Raw genomic sequence first — 14933 nt, 5'->3', positions numbered from 1 at the left:
TGAAAACTATTCTCGAATATTCAAAAGCCAATAATAAACTTACAACATGATTACTTTACTTGTCACATGAATCCTATCTACTCGACTTACAAAATTACCTTAATTTTCAAGATTTTACTTTGAATTATAAGCTTTTACTTACATATGTTAATTAAGACAATAAGATATACATCCTAACATGATTCTGGACAAATCATACAGAGAGATATTAAAATCAAGAAATCGGAATAATTTGACTACTTAAAAGCTCTGATAGGATTAGAAAGTAAGAAGTTGGCTGAGATCAGTCTTTTCGCCTAAATGGCAAGCAAACAAATCCAAGTAGGGAAGAACGTTTATATATTTCAAACTTTTGGATGGGATTTACAAATTAAAAAAGAGTAGGGAAAATTTTGGTTTTATCCTATGAAAATAATGGTTTCCAATTGTGTTAACAAAAAATGCAGGTCATCAGTCAGCTTTTCTGAAACATATTTTTGCTAGTATAAACAAAATAATAGGTGAATAAATCAGGATATAACTAAAGACACTAGAACGAAAACACTTCAGTAGCTACATTGATACACTACAAATCAATTCACAGATAAGCAAAACATTTTCTGACATACAAAAAAAACCAAGCAAAGCAAAGACCCACAAAAATAGTTTCATTCAGCAGTTTTTTTTTAACTTAAATTGAAAGACCTAATAACAAGATACAAAAATAATTGAGTTTAGAAAAGTTAGTCAGGGTTTTGTGAAATGAAGCCAATGGGTCCCTCTCTCTAAAGAGGATGGGGTATTGTGAAATGAACATTTTGGGGGCAAAATTAAAAGGTGATGGAAATATGTTCTGTTACAAAATTATATTTTTTGTTGTGGTTAATTATCTTTCTTTTTATTATACTACAATTTTAGTCCCGGATTTATCACAAAGGGTTGTCAACTTCTCTCATCAACCTTAATTTTGCGATGGAAACATATTCGTCACAAAAATTATATCCGTCACAAATCCGTTACTCTCAAAAATTTTATGAGGAAAAATAGATCTTTTGAAAATTTTATCTATGCAAAATTGATCTGACAGAAATCTGTCAAAATTCTGTCACAATATGTGTATTGGTGATTCAAACTAAAAAATATTACATCTCAAATATTCTGGAATGAGAAGGAAATATGGGCATGTAATACTTAGTGTGTGGTTTAAGAGTCAATAAAATAAGAAAAAATCATGAGAGATCAATATTTAAATTTCAATAAAATAAAAAAATGCTAAGTGCTATTCAAAGAAATACTCAAAGTGCGTGAAAGTTGATTACTTTTGGTTTCACATTTAACTTTGATGAAATTTAATTTGTATTGGTGATGAAAATTAAATAATATTACACCAGCTAGCTAATGACAATAACTCGACCCAAATTTATATATGCATTTCAATATGTACATAGCCTTAGGCTTGGCAACCGGTTAGAAAACCGGCCGGTTTTCGGTCTAAAAACCAGAACCGGCCACCGGTTTCAAACTGGAAATCGGAACCGAACCGATCCAAACGTTAGAAAATCTCTTTTTTTTTTTTTTTGTATAGTATATATATTATAGTATTTATTAGTATATTGTAAGTATATTTACATATGTTATATAAGTTTATAAGTAAAGTTTATATATTTACTGACTAACAGCATATACGTGTATATATATTAAGTTATATGCTTAAGTTATACTACATATACCTAAAATATACTAAGAATATACTTATATATATCAATATACTTAGGTTATATATATATATATATATATATATATATATATATATATATATATATATATATATGTTTAAGTTATATGTATTATAACTTAAGTTATTTATAGCTTAAGTTTTTTCTAAGTTTATAAATTCCTATTTTATAAATTAAGTATATTTATATTATAAGTATATTTTTAGTATATTTTAGTTATTTTTCAAGTATATAACTTTCTAGTTTTAATTTAAGTAGATGTATATTATAAGTATATTCTTACTATATTCTAGGTATATTCCTAACTTAATATAAGTAAAAATATGAACACAAGTAAATAGAAGAAAACTCAATGAGCCATATATTTTATTCATTCATGGATAACATTTATTTGCAAGTTGTAGTTTTTTTTAACTTGCAAATAATACATGAGTTGCAAAGAAATAGTAGAATAATAAAATCAAAAAGTGTCAATCATTAGGCTAATATCCGCCATATCATATTTGGTCATGGAGATATCTTCAAAGTCTTCATATTGGTCCACTCCACTTGCTATCAAATCTTCAATCTCTTCCTCTTCGACTTCCATTGCTTGTAATTTTTTATTGTGTCGCTCCGATCTAATCCAATCGCGAATGCACACTAGTACTTGCAAGCTAAAACCGGATAATGAGTGTCTATGGTCTCCAATTTGTTATCTTCCTTGGCTAAATGCACTCTCCGAAGCCACGGTTGATATCGAGCCATTCTTGAAAGTACCGGATGACTCCCTTGTATTTCTTCCACCATGTTAAGACGTCCAAATCATCTAGTTCCTTGATATCCACATTTGGCTGCATCAAATAAAAGTGATATTCATCAAAGTTTGCATTATGAGAAGGAGTTGGATGTGAATGTAAAACTTTTAAATGCGACAAACCCGACAAGCCCTTTTTGCTACTTTGAGAGGTAGTAGGGCGTGGAGCAACGGGTGTAGCATTTTCTTCCAAATTAGAATAATGACTAAAAACTTTTCTAAACTCGGCATCAATCGCAAGCTCGGCGTCAGCTAAAGATGGTTCAACTTCCTCTTCAATTTCTAAAAAGGTATAAATTTGACCAACCAATGCTCTAGTATAAGACATTTTTAAATAAGGATTTAAAAGAGAACCCAATATAAATAAAGTTGGGATGGGAAAAAAATACTTCTTAAATTTTGTTGTCATAGTAAAAATAGCCGCTTGATAACTGGATTTATTTTTATATTCTTGTAAAACTCTCGCTATTTCCGCTAAGTAAGCTAAAATTCCGGTTACCGTGGGATAGAATTGTCTTGAAAAAGCAAGAGTTGCATTATAAAAATTTTGTAAGAGTTCAACACATTCCTTAACATCTTCCCAATCGGTAATATTTAACCAATCATCACTATTCATATTAAAATGGTTGTGAACTTGTTGTATGAGAATCCTATAATCATATGCTTGTTGTAACATAATGTAAGTGTAGTTCCACCTAGTCTCAACTTCTACTTGAATTTTTTCAGGTCTAAGGCCATTTTCCACACAAGAATTCTTAAAATCTCTCATTCTTGCCCTATTAGCATTACAAAAAAGAAACGCAACCGCATTTCTAACTTTTTGAATAGAATCTTTAAAACACTCAAGACCAACTTTAACAATCAAGTTTAAAATGTAACAACTACATCTCACATGAAAAATATTTTTTAGCCGAGGGTTTAATTCCCTTTTTAAAAGACCAATCGCCTTTGTATTATTAGAAGCATTATCTAAAGCAATACAAAGTGTTTTTCTATTAATGTTAAAAAATCTCATAATAGTAGACATTGAATCCTCTAAAAATTTTCCATTGTGACGACCTTTCCCTTCATCATATAAAAAAGCTATAATTCTTTTTTGCATCACCCAATTATCATCAACCCAATGACATGTAATAGCAAAAAAATCTAACTTGTTAAGACTAAGACTCAAATCGGCGGTAAGAGAAATATTACAATTTAAAGAATTAAATACATGGCGCAAATAAAATCTATATTTTTTTTATATAAATCTATAACATCCTCTCTACAAGTACTTCTAGAAATACCCTCAAATAACGGATCATAACAACGTTGAATATAAGTAACAAACCCCAAACCCGAAGGAAAGGAAAATGGTAGAGCATCAAAAGCAACCATTTTAGCTATTTCTACACGCTCTTTTTTCTTGTCATAGCAAAAAATTTTACCGGTTCATGGGTCTATCGTCATTTGAATACCCCCACATTTGAACCCGTTTACTCTCCCCAAACATCCATATGTTTAACTCTCATATGATTATTTAGTGTACCCGTTCCACCATCCCTATTAGTTTGTTGCCTAAAAGCAAATACTTGTCCACATATGGTACATTTAGCTGTTTGGCTTTCCTTATTCTTAGTCATAAATTTCCAAATTTTAGCGGTTGGCTTACGAGTTCTTAGCGGTTTGTCTTGTGTATGTGATTGTGCAGGACCTGTATCTCCTATGGGATTTTCGGGGGCTTGTGTTTCATCATCATCATCATCAATTTCATTAAAAGTGTCGGTATAATGTTGTTGCATTGTCTCATGATCTAAAAGTGGATTATTTCCACCAACATCAATACCTAAATTAGGTGTTTCGTTCACAAATGTTTCCTCATTAAACCCACCCCTAACAATACCAATACTACCGGCACCACGTCTAAATCTCTTCGCCATTATTAAATAGAATTAATTTAAATCACACTCAAATAAATCACAAGAAAATAAATTGCAACAAATTAAATTGCTAGAATTAAATTGCGTAAATTAAATAGCGAAAAATAAAGATAGAGTTGGAACGAAAGTACCAAATTGCCGGACTAATTTCCAACAAAGTGAAGGCGGCTAAAATTGCAAATCCACCAAAGTTACTTCGGATTGTTGCAAAATCATCAACTCCACCAACAATATTATAATTGCAAAATTAATAATTGAAACGAGAATAAGACTTTATAATATTTAATTGAGAGAAATTTAAAGTGGCTAATTGTTGCAAAGTAACTATAATTGAGAGATTGAGAGAAAGAGAAGAGTGACTTGGTGTGGATTAAAATGGAAATGGAGAGGGGTTTATATAGGGGTGGTGGATGGGTTAAAGTGTTAAAAAAATAAATTGGCGGGGTTGGGGGGGCCAAAAGGGGAGTTTGGAACCGTTTGGCAATGACCATTTTTGCAAATGGACCGTTGGTCGACGATCCAGCCCAATGTCCCAACGGCTACATTTTAAAAAAAAAAAATCTGACCGGTTTAATCGGTCCTGTTCTGGTTTTACCGGTTTAACTAGTTCTGGTCCCAAAAAAATTGAAACCGGACCGGTACGTATTAAACGGTTAACCGGAACCGGTTAAACCGGTAAAACAAAACCGGTTGACAGGCTTACATAGCCTTCAGAGTAGGAAATCAGATTATACTCCAAACCACAATGTAATGAATATTCATGTTTGGGATAAGACATTATTACCCCCTGAACTATATCCGAAGTTGCTACGACACACCTTACCTTTCCCTGGGTCCTATAAACTTATTTAAAACATAATAATTACCATCTAAAAGTTGATGCCCACTCTCATATGAGAGAGCAACATACACTCTCCTTGCTACATGTGTATTTTTTTTTTAAATCAGCTTACGTGTCAATTTAATTATTTTAAAAAAAAAAACAAAACTGAAAACATGGACTAAAAAACTGAATTTTCTTTAAAAAAAATGATTTTTAAAACCCCTTTTAAAAAAAATGAAAATTTGATTTTTTTTAAAACCCCTTTTTTAAAAAAAAATAAAAAAAAAATTAAAAACATGAATTTTTTTAAAATATGGAAAAATGGATTTGTTAAAAATATGGAAAACTTGATTATTTTTTTAAAATGTCTTAAAAAATCTTGATTTTCATGATTTCATTTTCTTAGGACACTTTTATTTTTCAAATAAAATCCGAAAAAAATGTTTTTCTTGTCAAAATGTGAAAAAACTGTTTTTTTATAAAATTTTGGAAAAATTAATTATTTTTTTAAAATGTGGAAAACCCGTTTTTAATACTAAATTTGGAAAACTAGATTTATTTTCATATTTTAAGAAAATACAAATTTTTAAGAAAAAAATTAAGTTTCCTGTTTTTTATGTTTCTCACTCTCTCAAAGAGAATGAGACACACTCTCCTTGCCACGTCAGCGTTTAGGGGGTAACTATTCCGTTTTAAAAAAGTTTAGGCGGGTAATGGGACCCAAGGAAAGGTTAGGTGTGTCGTAGCAACTTAGGATATAGTTCAAGGGGGTAATAGTGCATTATCCCTTCATGTTTTGGTATAACATTATGGTTGTTGTGTTTTTATCTGGAACTTCTAATTTAATTAAAGGGATAAGGCATCATTACCCCCCTCACCTAGTAGCGTTTTTACTACGACACACCTTACCTAATTTTTGGTCCTATCACCCCCCTAAACTATTTAAAACTGTAATATTTTACCCCCTTAAGGTTGACGTGACAAGGAGAGTGTGTTTCACTCTCTTTGAGAGAGTGAGAAACATAAAAAACGGGAAAACTTAATTTTTTTTCTTAAAAATCTGTATTTTCTTAATATATAAATATAAATCTAGTTTTCCACATTTTTAAAAAATAATTAATTTTTTCAAAATTTTATAAAAAATCAGTTTTTTTTTTCAAATTTTGACAAGAAAAACACTTTTTCCGGATTTTATTTGAAAAATAAAAGTGTCCTAAGAAAATGAAATCATCAAAATCAAGATCTTTTAAGACATTTTAAAAAAAATAATCAAGCTTTCCATATTTTTAACAAATCCATTTTTCCATATTTTAAAAAAAAATCATGTTTTCAGTTTTGTTTTTTTTTAAAAAAAAAAAACATATGGGTTTTAAAAAAAATCAAATTTTCAATTTTTTTTAAAAGGTTTTAAATTTAATTTTTAAAGAAAATTCAGTTTTTTAATTCGCGTTTTCAGTTTTTTTTTTTAAAACGGGTTTTAAAATAAAAAATTTAAAAGAAAAATCACTTTTTATTTTTTTATTCTTAAAAATTGACACGTAAGCTGAATTTTTTTTCCGCGTTTCCATTTTTTTTTTTTTTAAAAAGGGTTTTAAAAATAAATTTTTTAAAAGAAAAATCAGTTTTTTATTCTTAAAAATTGACACGTAAGCTGATTTTTTTTTTTGCGTTTTCCATTTTTTTTAAAAAAAAAACGGGTTGTAAAAATAATTTTTTTAAGAGAAAAATCAGTTTTTTATTCTTAAAAATTGACACGTAAGCTGAATTTTTTTTTTAAAAAAGAAAATAAATAAATGCACATGTGGCAAGGAGAGTGTATGTCACTCTCCCATATGAGAGTGGGCATCAGCGTTTAGGGGGTAAAATATTACGGTTTTAAATAGTTTAGGGGGGTGATAGGACCAAAAATTAGGTAAGGTGTGTCGTAGCAAAAACGGTACTAGGTGAGGGGGGTAATGATGCCTTATCCCTTAATTAAATTATACGAAATGACACGTTAAGTTGCTTAGTGACTCATAATATGCCTATGCAATGTCTTAAATTGGTGAAAAACCTTACAACAATATAACCAAATTGCTTCACAAATGCAACTTCACAAGTTGTTGCATTGTTGCAATTAGGAACTAAAATATCAAATCTGCCCTTAATGCATGTATATAGGTTCAAAATTTTCATTATTACTCTTCTACTTATGCTCTTGTGCGAAATAATTTTCTTGGCCCAATTAAGTAACAGCAGGGACAGGATTAGGCCAAACTATTAATGAAAGCAAATGTTGTGAATTTCATTTTTTTTTTTGTGCGGATTGTCCTTCAAAGGCACTGGTCTTTAATTTTTGCCCCTCAAATTGGTGGTCTTTAATTTTTGCCCTTCGCCTAATACCCCAAGGTTCTGGATCCGAACCCCAGCTCAGTAAAAAAAAAAAAAATCGCAAGGCAAAGGTTTGTAGCAAAGTTAGGCCTATTCGGGCAAAAGTTAGGCCTTCAGGCAGAGATTTGTAAAATTCCAACTAAGTAAAAAGAAAAAACAATTGCCTTAAGGCAGAGTTTTGCCTTCACTAGAAACTCTGTCTTGCGAATCCAAACTCTACCTTGTGATTTTTTTTTTAATTTTTAACTGAGCGGGGGTTCAAACCCGAAACCAAGAGACTTTTAGCGAATGACAAAAATTAAAGACCACCAATTGGAGGGGCAAAATTAAAGGTCAGGGCCTTTGAAGGGCAATCGTGCAAATGACCCTGTGAATTTCGCATATTTTAAGGGTACTGGTCTTTCTGAACGTGCAATCCCATGTCAATATAACTATTAAATTTTAACCATATACATATCTTAAAAATTCACGTTTGAATTATAAAGGCATTTGGACACACAATTTTTGCAAATCAATGTTTATTTTGCAATTTTATCTATGTATTTAACTTCAATGTTAAATAGAAATATTTAAAGGTGAAAATTTTGTTTGAGTATCTCAAGTAAAGTAATGTTCCATCCACAAAAGTTCAAAAATTCATGGAAAAAACAATTCCAACTTGTTTTCAACTTCAATATTAACTTCAAATACTGTACTACCTTTTCTTCAAACTTCAACCAAATATGTCCAAACGGAACCAACCATTTATTAGCTAAGTAACCAATAATCCCTCCATTTCAAAGTAAGTGTTGTTTTTAGCTTGGACACACCCAAATAAATATCTTGAGAAATATGTAGCTCTTTAGTAGTAGTTTTGTCACGACCCAGCTAGGGGCCATGACGGGTACCCGGGGCTAACCACCGAGCACCGCTCATTCTACTACTTATCATGCTCATTAAACGTTCTTGTATCAAATTCGTACTCAAATCATAAGAAAATCATTTTTCCATTTTAGAACATAAATACTTTTATACATAAGCCCCTCGGCTATCAAAATGATAATATACACATATAAACATATATATACAGTTGTGACCTTGTGAGACCATATAACCCACACATACGCATCTACGAGCCTCTACTAGAGTACTAGACATATGGACGAGACAAGACCCCGTCGTGCCCAAAATACATATACATATATATATATATATATATATATATATATATATATATATATATATATATATATATATATATATATATATATATATATATATACACACACACAAAAGTATAAACCCAATTGGCACCTCCGGAATAATGGAGTGCTCCTGCGAATCTGCTGATAGCTCCTAAAGGTCTGCGTCGTCTCCCTGTCTACCTGTGGGCATGAACACAGCGTCCAAAGAAAACGGACGTCAGTACAAATATTGTACTGAGTATGTAAGACACGAATGAAATAAACATGATAGGGAATCATAAGTCATAAGGTGAAGGCAAAACCTGCGCGACCTTTAAGGATGAATACATTTCATACATACATCATATATATACAATCGTCGTACATGAATCATCATAGCGTATACATCATTATGTCATATAATTCATCATCGTAGTACCGTATCTGCTCATACACATAAAACATTATCCGTATTCGGCCACGTAGTGGCTCGACAATATCACATACATATCTTCTGTATTCGACCACGTAGTGGCTAGACCATATCTGTCACAACCCAACCCCGTAGGCCGTGACTAGTGCCCGAATTGGACACTCATATCACTTGTTAACTATAATCATTTATAACTAGTATGTCATGAACTTATTTGTATAAAAAGGTATGGTGTTGTTTTAAAGCTGTCAAAATATTTTTTTTTGTATGTCGTAGGCACCTGTCTCCTGAGGAGTTACAATTTTTAAACAACAACATATATTTTTCTACGCAAGCCGACAAGGCTGCCACGATATGCAACATACCAAACATACATATATATGCAAGCCGACAAGGCTGCCATTACGAATGGGTACGCCCCAAACATATGTCATAATCATAAAACGCGTCAACAACCATAAACAGACCCACACAAATGTCCACAGACCTCTAAGAGTAATGACCGTATCATATGGCGGGACAGGGCCCCGCCGTACCCAAATAAGCTCATATGAATTCAACATAAGGGAGTTATACCACAAGCTAGGCTCCGGAACAAAGGAGCAGTCAAAACAGCTGAATAAGTGTCCTAAGCTGGCGGATCTCCGAAATGAACGTCTGTACCTGCGGGCATGAACGCAGCCCCCCGAAGAAAGGGGGTCAGTACGGAATATGTACTGAGCATGTAAAGCATGAAACATAGTGATAGACTCATACTGAGATAAGATGTATAGGACTCAATGCAACTAACAGAATTTCATAAAGACTTGCCTTTGAACATATTTCATCTGTATCATTCTCATATCAATGTCCATATAGTGTTTTGTAATCAAAGCTGCATAATCATTATGTATATAACATATATATGTGTCCCGACCCTCTAGTGAGGGGCTCGGTAATTAAAATCATAGCATCATAAACATGCACATAGACGTGTCCCGGCCCTTTCGTAAGGGACTCGGTAATAAGGAATATATATGCCCTCCTGGCCACCATCTCCATATCATCATATCATCATATATATATAACGTGTCCCGGCCCTCTAGTGAGGGACTCGGTGAATATAGTCATAGCATCATAAACATAAGCATATACGTGTCCCGGCCCTTTAATGAGGGACTCGGTAATAATATAGTAGATGTGCGCACGAGAACGTGTCCTGGCCCGGGACTCAGTGAAGGATATAGCGATAAGCACGAGCAGAATAATAAGCAACCACATATATGCAATGCATCTTTTGAGACTCAATAGATAAACAACTAACCAGCTCTAAAGTATTGGGATAATAATCATATTCAATTCTTTTCAACTCTCATTATAAGCCATAGCAAGGAACGTTTCAGCTTTCATGTACATGCATCAATTTTCATGATGTAGCTTTTGAAAATCAAGTATACTTCTATTCATGCCATTCTTTTAAGAGTAGGAACTTCTATACATCATTCATTAGTCAATCATGTAGTAGGCTCGTGACAATAGCATTAAGGAAATATAGAATCATAAGTCATGCATGGAACTAGAGAATAGAATTTACCCCAAGGTTCATATCGTTTCATACTTACGTCTAGGACATGCCAAGAAAAGAAGGAATAAGCTTTACATACCTTTAGCGTTTAGTCGTATTATAACTTGTACTTGCTGCCCAAAAACACTTATCCTATATCAAGATATCAAGAGTTACAATTAGTCTACGAGGGAATTCAATACGTACTTTAACGTCAACAATCCCTTTCAAACATTTAGACGATGTTTCGTTCGCATTCAAATCAACTACATACAACCACCCCAACATCAATAATCATATGTTCAATACCAATCCGGACAGCCCACATAACATTCCAAATAGCCCACATTCACAACATTCCATAACGATTCACATACGGCTACTACATTCTCAAGTTACTCCTAATAATCCGTAGCCTTAACTTTTTCGTGTAACAACTTTACAACAACCCAAACAACGTAAATACAATATATATTCTTAACTATCATTAGTATTTCCAATTTAAAGAATACAACATGTCCAAAACAGTTCCTAACCACAACACGTCCAAAACAGTCCCTAATCAACAACACGCCTAAAACAGTCCCTAAACAATGTTCGGAATTCTTGCAAACATTTACGAACATACTAAGCAAACCACCTATGATTCTTACACATTATTTCATGCCTTCTTTTCATATATTTTCAGTAGGTTATGACCAGCTATCCACACGACAAATACATCACCAAATTCGTACGCAAACAACTACCTTGTCGACACAAAAACCTTACAACGACAACAACATGTTTAATGACATTACTTTCATGATTCTTGGAACTGTTTTAGCATCATTTCCATTCTTACAACAGCCCACAATTCATATCAATTTCAACTTGAATCATTATGCTTCACTTCCACTAAACGTTCATAACAAGAATCAACACTCAACACATACAATTTCACCTCTAGCACTAAAACAGTCCACTGTTTTGGACTGCTTATATGCTTCAACATAATTCATTTCTTTAACACCTTAATTCACATATTCAACATGCACACAATACAACACAATGTCCATAACAACAACAATCAAAATGTGACACAAAACAGTCCACAAATTCCTCTAAAACAGCCCCCTTACACGGCTTCAACACAACTACAACAACTTCATGATTTTCATTCATTTATCCATACTACAACACATTCAATCCATTTCCAATACATGTACAAGAATATTAAGCATCATTTCACCTAAGTTTATAGCACACAGCCCACTTCAACTTCAACAACAACAGTCCCTAACTAACGATAACATCTAAGTCCGTATATCGCTTGTATATCAACGTTTCCTCCATGTATACACCATATTAAACCTTTAATCCAAATTAATAACATGAGTAGGAGGTTGAAATTACCTTTAACAATCAGAATCTTCAAGAATCTTGTTCCTCTTTCCAGCTTCTTGCTTAACAACACAATGAAAACTTAGGCTACAACTTCTCTTTAACTAATATCATGTCAAGGGTCTAGGATTTAGCTTATATGATGGCTCAATTAGAAAGGGGGTTTGGGAGAGAAAATAAGGGTTCTTGGATCTGTTTAAGTCGTGTGAAGTGATATAGGGAAAAGTGGTGGCTTATATATTAAGTTTAATGGGCCTCATGGGCCGAAATATGAGTGTTTGGGTCGGGTCCAAACTTGCTGCCCTGCCAGCCCAAATTGCATCGTCCATATCTCCTTATCCCGATATCATTTTGATGAGAGGTTTGTTGCGTTGGAAACTAGACCCGATGAACTTAATTTTAGGCTTTTGAAACACCTTAAAACTCCTCATATGCTAGGAGATATGCCTCCTACAATATAGGCTAAAATCGGGTCCGAAATGTTTACTGAAGTTGTTCCGATTCATTTCGTTTAATTTCTAATCCTCTTCCAACCTCATGTAACCTCTTATACATACATATACACACTCATATACATACTCATAACATGATTTCAAATCCTTTAGGTTACCATGTCACCTCGGGATACTTAAGGCAACCATATATATAACGATATTCTTACTAACTCGACTAACTTTCCTTGAACCTTCATAACTCATTTTTTTCTTGTTTTACTTCAAGTAGCACGGATTATTATGGAGTGTAACAATATCACATACATCATAACAAGGATCGGTATATCTCATCATCATCATGACATCACATACATCTTATAAGCGTATCGTAACCTTTCATTAATGCATACATTTAAATTTAAAGACAATCTATGAAAATCACATCATATTCGTAGCATGGACTTCGTATGAACATCGTAGGATAGACTTTATAATCTCTAGGCTTAAGCTCAACATTACCACTATCGTTTATGTAGCATATCTCATACCTTTATCTCATATGAAATCCTCTATGAACATAGATTCGTAATGCGGAACATTGGTCATAGGACATGCATTGAGGCTTATGGACAATCTATAACAATGTCGGGGTGACATAAGGTCGAGAACCCCCGATTACATTATGGAGCATTCATAGGTATTCTGCCTCACCTTGAAGGAATTAGTATATAAGGTGAGTGTATACAACAAGCAAAACCAATAGATCATAGTTAATGTCGTTAGCTGGGTAGAAACATTATACCATGAACTCTAGAATCTTTAGACTTAAGCTTATCATCTTCATTATCGTGCTCATAACATGTCTCTTATCTTTACCTCACATGGCTATTGATTAACATAGGCTCTTAGTTCCGGAATATAAGGAAGCCATGGAAATGTAGGGAACATAATATCCCAGAAGTTACGTAAGGATCATTAGCTTCATAGATATCGCTCCTTGCTTTAGAATATTTAGGCTTCAGCTTATCATCATTATTATCTCATTCATGACATATTCCTCATCTTCATCTTATAAGAAGGTCTATATCAATGTTGACTCATAGTTCCCCGAATGTAAGAAAGTCATGGAGAGGTAAGGGAAATAATATCATAGGAATCGTATAAGGATTGTCATCTTCGTAGGAATGTCGTTCATGAGCTTTAGGACTCCTAGACTTAGATTCATCATCAATATCGTCATGCTCGTAACGTGTCTCTTTTCTTTATCTTGTATGAAGCTTTTTATAGTTGTCGACTCATAGTTTTTGATATGTAGGAAAAATCATGAAGAAGGAGGGGATATCATATCATAGGATTCATGCCTTGGAAAGAAAGGACTAGCCTTACATACCTTTTCCTTTAGCTATTCTATCGCTTGATCGTTCTCATTCAATGCTCGCGTCCCTACCTTCAAGGGAGTTCGTATTAACATTAGTTAAACGATTATAAGAACGTGCTTAATAAAGCTAGAGAAAATTGGGCAGCATTTTCTTTGTTTATATGATTTCCTCCATATTCCATATCAACTCCCAAACATTCCTAACATCATTCATAATATCATAAATAACAATCATCATTTATCTACATTACCCACATTTTACAATTTCACTTCAATTTCTCCATAATCATGGTCATGATATTACGTTCTTTCACGTATAATGCTCATTCCATGTTCTAAATGTCATTCATAATCTACTTACAATCACAACATATCCATATTCATGATTCATTCCAAACTACTACTCAACAATAACACTATTCCCACATTTATGACCCATTTTCTATATTCTTCAACAATCCAAGTGTTTCAACTTCTCAATATCTTAAACATCATGAAAATATCATGAAACTTACCTTAGATATTGTAGGAACAAGCCTTGAGTATCAATACTCTTCTTGCACCAAAACTCTAACTCACTTCCTTTGAAATTTCTTGGCTTAGAGGACTTTAATGGGTGTCGTGCTCTTTATTCTTGTTGGTTTGATGAAGTTGATCATCAATTTCCTTTGGATTCTTGTGGATGAAGTGTATGGAACCTTCTATAGGTCTTGAGAGATGAAGAAGTGTGTGTGAAATGAAATAAATGAAGTGGGATCACACATATATAATCAGAACTTATTCAGCTCGTCGGGACTTCCACGGACACTTTCACGGTCTGTGGAACAATTCACGGTTTGTGGAACTGGTCGTGGTTCACCACTGTCCAGTCATCATCTCTGCTGGGTACTCCACGGACCAATATACGGTCCGTGGAAAGTTTCACGGACCGTAAACATGGTCGTGGAACTCATAGCTTCTTCCGAAGTTGTCTGTG

Source organism: Lycium barbarum, chromosome 10, assembly GCF_019175385.1.
Source record: "Lycium barbarum isolate Lr01 chromosome 10, ASM1917538v2, whole genome shotgun sequence".
NCBI lineage: Eukaryota > Viridiplantae > Streptophyta > Magnoliopsida > Solanales > Solanaceae > Lycium > Lycium barbarum.
This window is presented reverse-complemented; position numbering follows the sequence as displayed.